The following is a 14004-nucleotide window of genomic DNA, read 5'->3' as shown; positions in this document are numbered from 1 at the left end:
ATCAAGTTGCCACTGCTAAGTCTACAGAATCTACAGTGGTGAATTGTTGAGATTTATCAAGTACTTCAAAGGACCAGAATATTTTTCTGACTGAAGACTTTGAAAGTCCAGAAATCTTAATTACTCAAACTGAGAAAAATGTAGGGTTAAAAAAAAAAGGAAAAATTTTCCCCAGAAGATGCTTTAATGTAAGTGAAACATGCAAAATCTATTTTTACTGAAACCTAAATTACTGCTAAAGTCACAAAAAAGAAAAGTTTTCAGCATATTCTGTCTTCGACACCACTTTTAAATTGATTCCTTGATGTGAACATATTGTATCAGGACAATTGTGTTGATACTGGCTCAAATTAGGGTTTTTTTGTTTAGTTTTGCTTTTGTAAACCAGAAATCAATTGCACATAGATAGGACAAAGGCACACAGCAAATGAAATACATTTTTTTATGCTTTTACAACAAAGTTGGTTTTGGCGTGCTAATTTCAGTTAAAGTATGAATAAATATACGTCATCTATTTTTAGGACTTGAGTTGTGCTAAGAGCCAATTCTAAATCAGGACTCAGCCTCAGCTATACAGATGAGATCTTATAACTCTCCTCTTCTGTGATATAGGTTCCCCCAGAAGAGTCCATTCAGGGGCAGGGAACCCAGAGCAGAATAGCTGTTTCATGCAACCTCTTACTTTCTCGTCATCAAAAGACATTGAAGTATTTCAGCAGTGCAACTAGAAGAGCGGAAACTGGTTGGAAAGAAAGCAAATGAAAAAAAACCAAGGATCTTTTCAATCTATTTCCCATCAGGATTTACCAACTTACACCCACGTGCAATGGATTCACTTTCAGTGGTGGGTGCTCAGGGCAAGACGTGCTGCAGCCCCGCCTATCCCCATCACTGCAGGCAGGACTCTCCTCCCCGGCTGTTCTGTGGCTCCCTCCCAGGTGGGCAATAGGAAGGGAAGTTGTGGTTGGCCGATGAAGAGAGCACTGGTAGCTGCACACTGTAGGACTTCATGCCTAAATATTGCTTTCTTGTTCACCACCTTGGTACAGCAGTTAAATGATCGTGGCATCTGTAAAAAGCTACCAGTAAAAGATTGTACTAAGAAGGGAGAGGGAGAGAGTCTTCTCACAGATGTCAAAGGAAGGTACAGAACAATAACCAAGGAAGAAGCCAAGTGTCTTGCATGGTGAAAGAAAATTACTGGGAAATGTCCAGTGTGTGGACCTACAAAGCTATAAGAAACTTAGGTGGACATACAGCATTTCTCTGGAATGTTCAAAGTACAACCCCCAGAGAATATATGAAATTATGTAGAAGTTGTTTTTGCTTTTATGGGTAATGTCAGGTATGTAATCCAGCCTAGTTCAGGTATCTACATACTTCTAGCCCTATGACCTGCATGCCATCTCCACAAAGGGCTGAGGGCCTCTGAACTGGACAAGTGAGGACTGGTTTGTCCAGAAGCAGGAAATGAGAATGTCTCTGCAAAAAGTCCCACTTCTCTAGAGCAGGACAGCACTGGGCTGAGGGAATGGCTTCCTTGGAGGGGTCCAAGCAATGCCAGCCTAGCAGCCTAGTTGTTCCTTTGATGACACCATCCCACCGCTGAGGTTTCAGGGTATTCATAAGACCAGAATCAACAGAGTTCCACTGCCAGCAATGTGGTACAGCCTCAGCATGGAACTTGCAACTGGATCCAGCCCCAAAAGTCCAAGATTTGCAGGTTGGACATGTCTGTGAAGTGCCTGTAATCAGAAAAAAAAACAGGTCTGTGGTTAAGATGGTAGACAGGGACTCACAAATTCCAAATTCTCCCACAACCTTCTCATTCAATCTTGAGCAATTCACTTCATCAGTCTGTCCTCTGGTTCCACAATAAACATTGAAAGATTTTTTATTTTTTTTTTTTTTTCCCCACCTGGTTACCTGGTCTTTCAGAACCCAAGGTCTTCAAAATGTTCTTCAGAAGTTTTCCCAGTGCAGGTATGTGGTGTCCTCATATACAGGAGAGTGACTGAGGATTTCAGACACTACCATACCATAAATATGTAATAGTTTCTCAAACCTTAAAGATCACACTGAAAGCAGAGCTAAGATGACATAGGTTAAAGGTCAAGAAGCATTTTCAGAAAGGTAAATATTCCAGAAGATGTATAACTTGCTTTTTCTTAAACTAAATATTATCTCTTTCTAGTTTTGAGAGGATTAAATATGGATTCTAAAAAATTTAAATATTTACAGACAGACTGCCTGAGAGAGCAGCAAAATGCATGTACACAGAAGTCCTTCAAATGTTATCCTTCAATAATATCTCTACTAAATTGTCATATGGAAATCTACAAATAATATCAGGGCTTGGCAATATGGTGTACAAGACTTTGTAACAAGGACATTCTTGTATGTCAAAAGTGAAGAACTTCTGTTTCTGTTTGTCAAGGTGATTCAAAACTTGTGATAACTCCAGCAGAATGTAGCTCTTCTTATCCTGATTCAAAAAGGTTTTTATTGCAGACTCAACAGTATAGGGCCAGGACTTACAGCTGAGCACTCCCATTTTATTCATCAGAGAACAACGGGAGCGACATAAAATCATGTTCAAATATTCTAGACACTTACACTTAAAAATAGGAAAGGAATTCCCTGCACATGCTGTAGCTTTCTTTGGTTATAAATATTTCCAGTGGTCTGCAAGTGTAACTGTGAAGTATGAAAAGGTTCTTACACAGCATTTTAACACCTATACAAATGAAAGAAGCATGTATTTCCTCTCCTGCTGGTTTTTCTTATTTAGTTTTTTATCTATTTTTCCTTTACCACAATGAAGCTCTCAGATAATTTACCCTGAAAACTACTCTTCTCTGAAGGCTACTGTCAGTATAAATATGAGTAGTCAAATTTTTTAGTCCTGAGCTTTTCAATATCACAGTAGTTCACAGGAGCATCTAGATATTGCAGCAAAGCTGGATATGGTGTTTCAAGCACTTGGAATTATTTTTGTCTCAAATGGCACTTCTCTGCATTAAATAATTTTAGGTCATCCATAAACACCCAAGCATTTAAATCAGATTATTCAATCCCTATGCCCTTCTTAGTGCTTACAAAGAATTTCACATATTCCACACACAAAGATTGCACCATTCACTCACCTGCTTTATGGAAATTATATCACTGTTCAAAGCCCTAGACCAAACCCCATTAGGTTTGCAAATTTAGCCACAACTCAATCAGCTGAGAATCCTTTGGTCAGAGGCAAAAAACTCCAGGGACTCCTTACAAAAAGATCAATAGTCCTGGCTTTGATTAGTGTCCTCTACACTTGCACACAAGTGAAGAAGGAAGAAAGGGCTACAAAAGAAAGAGTCTACTGGAAAAAATGGAACTCCATCAACTCAAATCCATCCAGGATTGAACTGCCAATACTAGAAAATTACTTCAATAATTAGTCCAATCTTGTCCAAGAAAACTTAATAATCAAGAACCTAGAGTCGGAAACTTGACCTTTTTTTCCCCCTAGACATGGTTAGTCTATGTAAATCTGCATAATTTTCTATAAATCCTCACATATAATGTCAAGGAAATAATCTGTGCTACCATATCCGTGACCTACATTTTTGTCCTCTTAATGCATCTTAAAAGCAGGCACACCAGAGGAGAAATAGGACCCTACTGGACTCCTCAAGGACTGCAAATTCTTCATTTAAGGATTTATCTTTTCAAGGAAATGGTACTCATTGTTCCTTCTGAGCTGTCCTGGTCAAGAACAGGAGGTGGCAGGAAATCATTAGGCAAAGGATACATATGGGTCATAGGTGGTATTTTTGAACTATTATTTTAAAATACTTTGAACTATTTTGAAAACATTTTGGGCAGCTGAAGTAAAATTGTGTGCAAGATTCTCTAGGCTGATAGATAGCAGCCTGCTCCCTCCCCCTTCCCATTTATGTACTGACAAGCATCTCCTTAGATCATTACTCAGTCTAGCCTGTTTTCTATGTCAGCATCAAAAGCCTCCTCTTTGCTCAATTTTCCTCTGTAGAACTTCCTATTATCACATCACTAAAACAAGATCACTGACAGCCATACCACCCAAACACTGCTATGAATACCACTCTTTTATCTATTTAATCCTGCTATGGAAAATAATACATTCTGTCCATTTTAAAAAGAACCTTTGTGGTCAGACTGTGTCTTTGAAAGGGATCATCAAGTTATTAATTGGAAATACATTTTATAATAAAACTCCTATATTTTGGAGTAGTGCACAGACCTATGGAAATTTGTCAAGATGCTGACTGAATAGTTATACCAAGCAAACAATAACTCTACCAAGCATATGCAATCTATAGAATATGAGGCAAAATTCACTTCTTCGTTTACTATCGTTCTTTCTAACTAATTGTTTCTATTGTGTGACCCTTCATCCCATTCAGATAATGCAGACTTTTATACTGCAGAAAAATAGGTACAAAAGCGTGCAAGGTACTGTGATATTTTTAGATGCAGAACTCCTCTTTTTAAGAAACTTAATCTCTGTTGATATCTGCATGAACAAAACTCTGCTCAACTGAATATTTTAGAGATGAGCAGAAGGAGGTGTGGATGTGGTATAATCACTGCAATAGGACTCAGTGTTTCAGAAAACCTCTCAGCTTCATCTACCCAGCCTTCCTTTGAATCTGTATGTTTTACAGGTACAGGAAGATTCCATTTCTTAGTCCAGATTCCAAAATACCCTTTCAGAAGCACACGCCATAGTGCCTTTGGAGACAAAAAGTTAAATCTCTGCTATTTGGTAGAGGTTGGGGATATCAAACAAGTGTGGATTGGAAATTGTACCATAAACTTCAGCGACAATCAAAACAAAATGGTTGGAGAGGAGCCTGCCTGGAATTTATAACATATTTTGTGGGATCAAGACCTGCAGAGGCGAAGAATGGCCATAGTTTTAAACTGCTGTACATCATTAATTCCAACTTGGAAATAACTAGAATGAACAAACAAGGAATCTCACAGGAGTACTTCCATAGTACTTTGAAGAGTAGAACAAGGCAGATTACCTTAGTGTGAACAATACTCATGATCAGTCTCTGAGATTCTTCTTCCTCAGGAATTCATCCTGCGTAGTAGCACAAGGGCAATCTCTGGCTGGGCTCCTCTGCACTTTGTTGTTTTACAAATACGGTTACTTGCAGAAAAGAAGGCACTCTCTAAATATGTAAGCAAACATAAAAATATACATGAGCTGTCACAAAATAGGAAAGTGATTAAAATGCATGACAGTTCCAATGGCCAGACGGTGCAATTATTTGAGCAGTCTCCCCAGTTTTAGCATATGTACCACGTCTGTTGTTGCACCCAAATTTGTAGCATACTCCATAGCCTGATTCCCGAGTGTGGAAGAAATCAGTTCAAATCTATCCCACATCTTTGTTTCTGCCAGTCAGTCATCTGCAAGAAGACTCCAGGAGAAGGACCAATCTGCTGCAATACCCCTAAAAGGGCATATTTTTGTCACCTTGGTAGATACCTCAGTGCACAGGGTGTACCAATTGCCCCTGAGCAACATGAGAGCTGGAGAATGATGGATAAACAGCAGCAAATCTCATGACTCACTTCCCTGAAGCAGGGAAGAAAAAGGTAAGGAACACTTTAGAGAAAGCTTAGCCCTGTATTTCGGGTCTATCATATATCTTTCAGAAATCAAGATGTATCTCTTCCCCACAAGCCTGCAGAAGTGCCTACCCTCACAGATGAGAAACTCCCTGCCCTACTCTGTCTGCATGGCTTGTGAAAGGAGCACAGTCTGTGCGGGACTTCGCCATTGCCACATCAAAGGGTCAATAGACTCATATCTGCATATTTATATGCTTCCAGTCCTTCAAAACTATTTACATTTCCAAGCCTCTATAAAAGTAATAGTTTTATACTGGCTTTGCATGAATGAAGATAATAAACAGTCATTTCTATCACTATATGTTTTAAAATATAACCTATAGCCTATGAATGTTGTGCCTGGTTGCACTTTCAGACATTACTACTGGCATATCTTTTACATTGTTCACGCAAGATGTGAAAATCATGTGAAAGCTTTAAAAGCTCACATTGAATTACTTGATTTATATTCTTCCACATACATTAATTTTTAGTACTATGCAAATATTTCTATTGGCACAGTATTCTCTGCTCTGGAGAATTTAACTGCATTCACAAATGGTTACAATATCCCTCTGTTAATTTAGTTCTTTCACAGTATATATTAATGAATGACTATCTAGTAAGAAAAGATTAAAAAATCATAGCTTGGAAATTAAATAAAGGTCTGTAGCCATTAGGGCATTGAAATACTGAAAAAAACTTGAGATATGTTTTTAGTCTGTCTGACTACTCCTATCTACTCATAGACTTTCATCAGATTTTATGGAGGGTATTGTGCACATATAGTGACATTGGCTGCAAAGCATGGGTCTGAACTCAGTGATCCAGACAGATCCCTTCTGCATCTAAGTTCCAATAAAAATGCTGTAAAATTAACAATAGCAGCAAAAAAAGCAAGGTTGAAGATATCTCGGTCTTTTTTTACTGCACATAAAACTTTTTCCTTACAAATAACTAAACATTCCGAGACAAGTATTGTTGAGTTTTACAATTCTTGGTTTCAGTGAAAATAGAATTTAAGGTATTTTATGAAAGAGCAGCCTTTTTCTCCAAGCAAAGAATAAGCAGACAATATTTGTTAAACCTTTTTATTCAATATAACAAAGATTTTTTCCCTTCTGGTTTAGTTTAATTTTTGTGCTTTCTACCAAACCGGATGAGCTCAAAGCAGTCAAGCATGTATAAAGGTTAAAACACCCTTGAAAGGCTACCCTGTTCTTGCTTATAATCTCCTCCCACAACTCATAAGCCCTGCCTCTTAGCCTCTTTAGTATTGGTTTGAGGCGTCTCTGCATAGTCCTTTCAAGTTCCTGAAGGGGAAAATGAAAGTGTCAGAGAGGAGCCAGGCTATGGAGAACCTTGCAAACAGACAAGGTTTATTTCAAATATTTATTTTTCTCATCTTGAGGCCTCTGGGTATGTTTGATTTAAGGCACTGAAAGAGCAATCATTCCAATGGGTAGAAACTTTTTCACTAAGCAAACAAGCACAGAGATTAGAACCTTAAAAGCATTCATGTTGCATCACACTTGGTCTTAGCTAAAATTTTCCTGCTAACCAGCTCAAATGAGTTTCTAAGTCAGCTGAACAACCAAACAGATATTTTTGGGACATTTTACTAGCAGCTCTGATGCATAAATGGATCTCATAAGAAAGTGGGTGTTGATTTCTAGTGATAACTTTTTCCAGGGTGAGAGACATCTACAAATATTATCTATTGACCTATTTTTGTACAAAACCTGCTCTACATAAACACTTGCTTTGTTCAAATAAAAGGTATTGAGACATATGTATTCAAACCTTGTTTGCAGAATTGTGCAAGGGGCTTTTTAAAGGCTAAATAAAGGTCTTTGCATATAGTGGGCACATGAAAATGTCCTGAGGGACTGCATAATGTGTTTTAGCAACACCATACCAAGAAAAGCCAACAGTAGCCTACAGCCAAAACCCCTTTGAATAATTTATCTGGAAGATCATTGAGAAAAATAAGTGGGAAACATGTGAAAAAAATCCTTTAAAAGCTCCCTGTTAAGGGAATGAAAGCATAGTTGTTCCAGGAGCAAAAATGACACTGGTGCCCTCCAGTAACATTGAAGACATTGAAACCCATGGTTCACAACATCAAAAATATTTAATATATTCTGGTTTTATTTTGTAAGGAAGAGACATTTCAGAGGTATGGTACACCAAGCTTCTACACAGAAACAGAGGCAACAGTCCTTCATTTTCCAGTGACATTAAAAGCTAGCAGGATGAGCTTATTAAAGTTCCAGCTCCCCCAAACTGTCAAACCTTCACATCTTCAGTTGCCATCTTCTTCCCACAGTCTTTCCCAACTAACTCCAGCTCTTCAATGTTTCTCCGGCTCTTCAGTTTTTGCTACTGCCAGGGAAGTAGCAAATCCCTGCAGAATCCAACCAAGTACAACAGTTTTGCAAAATTCTCTGCTACTGTCAGCTAAAGCTGTGCAAAACCTGTTGTAAAAATTCAAAGCCTTACCACTGACCCGTGGCATTCCTATCAACTCAAAAATCTGGACCATTTTAAGAGAAAACACACCAGCTCCTGGAGAACTTTGTCCATCCAGGAGAGTGCCAGACTGAAGAGGAACAAGGGAAGACAGTAAAAGGGATATCCAACTGGCTTCCGAGAAGGCAGAGTGCAGGACAGCCCATATTGTTCAGATTCCTGACCAAATCTGGCATAGTATCCTGAACCTGAGAGACTTGGTGGCAAACAATTTGACAAGTCACCTTTTATTACCACGCCTGATGATGTGCCCTAAGAATGTGGCCAACACCTCCACTCTCAAGTCACCAATACCCCAGTGAGACACTGGTCTCTTGGTGAATGTTTCAGAAAGAGCCAACACATCTGCATTACACTATTACACTTATTTCTTGAAATTTCATTATTTTTGAACTTCTATCATAGCACTAATACACACATGTACACAAGTATACAGATATGTATAGGCATATGCATATATATATGTATATCTATTTTCATAAGTGAATCTTCATCCTAACCTGCAAAAAGTGGAGCAGGACAAGAACATTAGTGATGACTGTGCTTGCATGAGTGCTTGAAGTGTCTTTTAAAATAAGAATCAATTACTGTATGTTTTGTTGTTTTGTTGGGTTTTGTGGAGGTTTGTTTGGTTGGTTGGTTGGTTGGTTGGTTGGTTTTTTTTTGTTTGTTTGTTTGTTTGTTTGTTTGTTTGTTTGTTTGTTTGTTTGTTTTGAGAGAGAGAGGAATACTTCAATATTGTATATTTTCTATGCAAAGTATTGTTCTTCTCACCTCACCTGAAAAATCTGGTTGTATGCTTAGCACTCTTAGGAAATTCAATTGAATTTTTGAAGGTTGACATCTTGCCCTCTTTTTCACACTAAGAAAACAAATTAAAAAGAGTTTGGAGTATTACAAGCTGTAAAAGAAAGATACTTCTTAAGATGCCTCAAAGCAGAGCACAGTCTGGTCCAGGAAAACATAGGCTCCAACAATGGAAAATTTTTGCAGTATAATGTAGTGTTATTTCAATTGTAATTTTTTTGTTTAGGGCAAGCTGAAATAATGCTTTTTCCCAAGGTTCATCTTTTTTTCGATAACTGGAAATGATGGTTAGAATTTTCATAGCAAGAGCTGAAGGACTGTGAAGATGTGAAAACAGCAAAATTTAGTTTTAATACGTCAAGACATTCCCCAAGGAAGCTAGATAAGGTGCACTGCAAATCAAGCACAGATTGTTGGGTGATGAACAGCACAGACCTGTGCTTACTAAATCACGTTCTCACTCATATCAGTAATATTTACTTATAAAAAGCAGCAGTGATTTGGTTAGAGCCGATATACAACAGGAACAACATAGCTGGTGGTCCTAGCATTTGCAGACGGCTGCTTTAACACAGTCAAATACAGCAAAATCTGGTGATTTATTGTTGGAATACATTTCACTCTCTGGGCTGGATGCCACGATGCTAGGGTCAGGGCTCTGTGGGCTGCACTAAACATATTTTGTTCAAATCAACAGGCACATCTTACTCCTAATCTTCACACACTATGCATTAGAGTCTCCCTGGCCCTACTCTACCCATTATTTACTGCAAGCAGTAAATAAACTCCACGTATTAAGAAAGTAAAAATATTGTCTACCAAAATGTCACACAGTTTTTTCACCCATGGTCAAATGCATAGCTGGCCCTGAAAATCAGAACCATGTGAGAGCGAGCAGAAAATATTTCATTACAGTCTTAGGTTTAAAATATGTTTAGCTAGTATTTCACATCATAAACAGCAGTGTCTTAAAATGTTGAGACATACTCTTGCAATGCAAGTATTCTTCCTGTGTAAAGACAGACCTGGCACAACGTAAAATTTGCCTATGGAGAGAGTGGTAACCCTGCTGCAGCCCTGCCTGCTGTCCTGAGGTGAGGCAACAGGCAGCAGCCTCGTCTGAATGAGGAAATGCATCCTGGGGTGTCACCACAAGGGTCAGAAAGACAGATGAGACAGCTCTGACTTCAAAGCATGACCATCAGCTCATAGTGATTGGCCTTATAGTTGTTGGGTAAAAAAACAAAACAAAACAAAACAACAACAACAACAAAGATGTTTCTGCCAGTAAGGAATAAATTAATAGCCTTCAAAACTAGACTTCAAAGCTCCACCAAACTAGGTCTCCTGGGGTGGCAGGTTAACTCAGAACTGCCCTCTGAATTAGTTTGGTGCTAGAATGAGATAAAACAGTAATCTGCATAGCAGGCAGTTATGCATAAATTGTCCTTGCTGAGCACATCAAAACCACTCAGATTGCCACTCCAGACTTTTGGCTACAAGTTTTTTCTATTGTTCTATTTACACGAACTAACTAATTCTTTATATTAATAGAGAGACTACAATTATAGGAGAGAGTAAGATGCTAGCCAGGATTCCAGTTACAATCCTTATTTGATAGGAAGTTAATACGATTACATTCAAATTATAGCAAAGCTACATGGGGCATACTGGCAGCCTCCTGTAAAGCAGCACTGCAGCAAGTAATGTAAATAAGAGACTCAAGAAGCTCCAAAGAACACCACTTTATCCAGGTACTTGTAATCTGTTACCTGTATTCTGCAGTTCTTCAGCTATTCTGTCACAGATAACACCTGCCCTATCTTCCAAAATAATTAGCACCATCAATCACATTTGCTTAAAACACAAAAAAGAGTAAAGGAGGTGGAAATATAACAAATGAAATTTTTTTATATGTAAATTATATCAATACATTAGAGTATATAATTCCAGTACGTTATTCATTGTAGTATCATTATTCCTTAATGTGTGTGAAAGAGCCTTGCGAACCCGCAAGCATCCTCCTCTCTTTGGTGTCTCTTAGGAGATGTCACATTGAAATCCTCTCCCTCACCACTGTGCTCATTAGTTTGAGGAATACTGCAGCCAGAGGGAGTGTTGGGGCTGGTCCTTTAAGAAAAAGGCAACCCACGCTGGTGTGGCTGCAGCTTAGCAAGTAAACAGTGCTAACACACATGGACTGCAAAGGAGCTCAATTCCAGTCTATTCCTGGTACTTTGATGGTGTGTGGCAGCAGCTAAGACTAAATACTTTTCATACCAGTTGTTTCATTACAGAAAATATGTTCTTGTTGAGGAATTCTCAAGGAATATATTCATTCCAAATTACCAGAGATAAAACATGACATGTAAATATAAAGACCAATGAATGAACAATGCACATAGTCAAAACAGGATGAGATAAGGTAAATGTGGCACCTAAAATTAGGACAAATTCGGTCTTACTAACAGACACTACATTTAAACCTTGCACATTTTTTTTTCCCCCTCCAAAATTCAGTATATTCACAATGGACCATTTTCCAAGAATTCAGCTGTTTTCTTCTCCTAGCTGGAAAAACTACCAGCAAAGGTAATTTCCTGGACATTATCTGACAAACATTTTCAGCGACATTTTTTGTCTTTAAATATTTTTAGATCTATGGAGCCATTACAAATATTTAATTATTATTCTCTAAATGTTATTGACTAATACAGTAAAACTGGTCAGAAGCACTGTTCTCTCCCCCCCTCTCCTGGGGATGTGTTCAGCCCATTCTGACAGGAGTGGGCTAATCTGCTTCATCCTGAAATTTCCCATTAAAAATATTAACAACCTTCACTTTTTCAAAGCATCTCATGCTGCAAGAGCTTGCAGAGAGCAGCCTTGACATAATATCATGATACCTGAAATTATAAAATAAAGCAAATGTAATGGAAAATCCAGAGAAAAAATCCTAGTGAATTGCTCTACGTTTCTTCTTTATTTATGCAACAGGTTTCTCAGCGGCATTTAATTCTATTTTCTCCCTGTTAGAAAAAATATACCAGCGCCACAAGTGAAACAACTTCTTGGGTAAGGAAAAATTGGTGTATGCACAACAAGCTTGAGATATATATGAAAACATTATCAAAAATCTTGAATGAATTTCAGTTTAAAAGTTATTTTAGTTTTAATCATTTAATGTTGTGAGAAAAGAAATCATAGTACTAAATTTGAGAAGGACGAAATATTGAAAGTAATAGGAAAAGCTGGTGGAAAAAGAGTAATCAAAATGTAAAATTTGAAACTCCTATGATTTTATATTATTGACTGACTGCACATAAAGTTTTGAGCTCCATTAGAAATAAAACTACTGGAGTTATAATCAAATTATTAAATTCTAGCACCAGTAAATTAAGTTAAACAAGTGTCTGGAGAGTGAAATAGCTTATGGGTTTGACTTCTAGATTTGTACAGCTGGTAGCATTTGAGAGTAAGTTTACTCATGTGCAATAAAAATCTTCTGGTGAACTAAAATCTGCACTGAAGAAACTCCAAGAAAATCCTCTAGACAGGATTTTAAGACACTGATGAAATCACTGTAGACCTGTTAGAGTGTTTGGCACTGTCTCCTCTTGGACATTTCACACTGTAATAGGAGAAGTATAAGCATGAGAGAAAAAACCTCCCATGTGAGAAACAATGCATGACATGGGTGAATCTGCACAACCATGTATAATTATAGACTCCAGTCTTGTTTAAAAAAGAGGAAAAATATGTATACTCAGCTGTAAAAAAAGGAAAATGACAATGATAATCAGGATCTAAATCACAATATGTATTGGGCTATACGTACTGAGAGTTCAAAGATAAATATTTCAATTTGTTTTCTTTCTCTTTCAATTAGGCATTAAATGTCCACTTGGGAGTCTTGGAAATTATGCTGCAGACAAAGGAAGCAGCTCCAAAGTGATAATGCAGTCTCCTTTCATGAGAGCTTGCAGTGTTCTCAAACAAATCCCTTGTCTGAGATAATTTACCAGAAAAGTGTATTGGTTTTAGCATTATTCAGACAAAACTCATGGAACATATTTTATATCTGACATTAAACTAAATCATGATAGAACATTAGGATTACATTATAACATTTTGGCTCTCTGCCAGCTGATGGCACCGGTTCTGAATAACAAATCCTCTTGACTCTGAAACTTGCTTTCCTTAAACTTCTATTAAATAATATTTTGAGTGCTTAAAATTCACTGTTTCTAAAAAAAAAACCACCAAAACCAAACCAACAAACAAACAAACAAACAAACAAAAAAAACCCAAACAAAAACAACAAACCCCAAACTCTGTTACCTGTATACTCCTGCAAAGCAAGCAGTAAACAGATGAAAGTGGAGTGGCTTTATTCAAAGCAATAGCTGTAGGAAATCACGAGTTTCCACCTCCCAAAGGTTGAGTGGCTGAAAAGGAAAGATTAATTATCCTTCAAAGGTGCCTGTTTCTATAAAGGGAGCCAAGGGTAACAAGCCTATACTTAACATGTAAATATCTGAAGGCAAGTAAGAAACACTTCTGTGACGGATTTTAACCCTTTGTGGTAACTACCTTTCTAGTGCACATGCAGGATTTCATTTAGGATAAGTCAAGCACAAGATACTTCAGTAAGAATGCCCTTTCTCTATATTTTTGAAATAGATAAGTAGCATACTTAAAACCTTCCCCAATCCTTTACCGTGAAATTTAACAAAAGACTGTATTAAATTGCCCAGAAAAAGTGTGAAGTCTTCCAAGACATCAAGTCAAGCAAATATCTCATGGAAACACCATAAGTTGTTCTAACTATGAGTAGTTTGACTAGATGACCAATAAGGCTGCCTTCCAGCTTACTTTGCATGTTTCCATGGTATAAAAAATATATTAATCATTAATTTTGCCAAACTTTCCAACACAAACTTTCGGATTCAATAGAAACACTGTAGTTTTGCTAGAGCAGATTTCCACTAACCTTACACAAATCTGTATCTG

At 37.6% G+C, this 14004-nt stretch overlaps 1 long non-coding RNA gene across 1 annotated transcript; it reads right to left on the bottom strand.

The window, feature by feature from the left end:
• Window positions 1–237: 237 nt before the first annotated feature.
• Window positions 238–13434, bottom strand: LOC120750825 (uncharacterized). Its single transcript, XR_005700164.2, has 3 exons — window positions 13333–13434; window positions 5058–5207; window positions 238–1745 (listed from the first exon to the last, which is right to left on the bottom strand). It is a non-coding gene; the product is annotated as an uncharacterized LOC120750825 (long non-coding RNA).
• Window positions 13435–14004: the final 570 nt, after the last annotated feature.

This window comes from Hirundo rustica, chromosome 3 (genome assembly GCF_015227805.2).
Source record: "Hirundo rustica isolate bHirRus1 chromosome 3, bHirRus1.pri.v3, whole genome shotgun sequence".
Taxonomy (NCBI): domain Eukaryota; kingdom Metazoa; phylum Chordata; class Aves; order Passeriformes; family Hirundinidae; genus Hirundo; species Hirundo rustica.
Note: the sequence above shows the minus strand (reverse complement) of the source record. Positions and strands in the feature narration are given on the sequence as shown.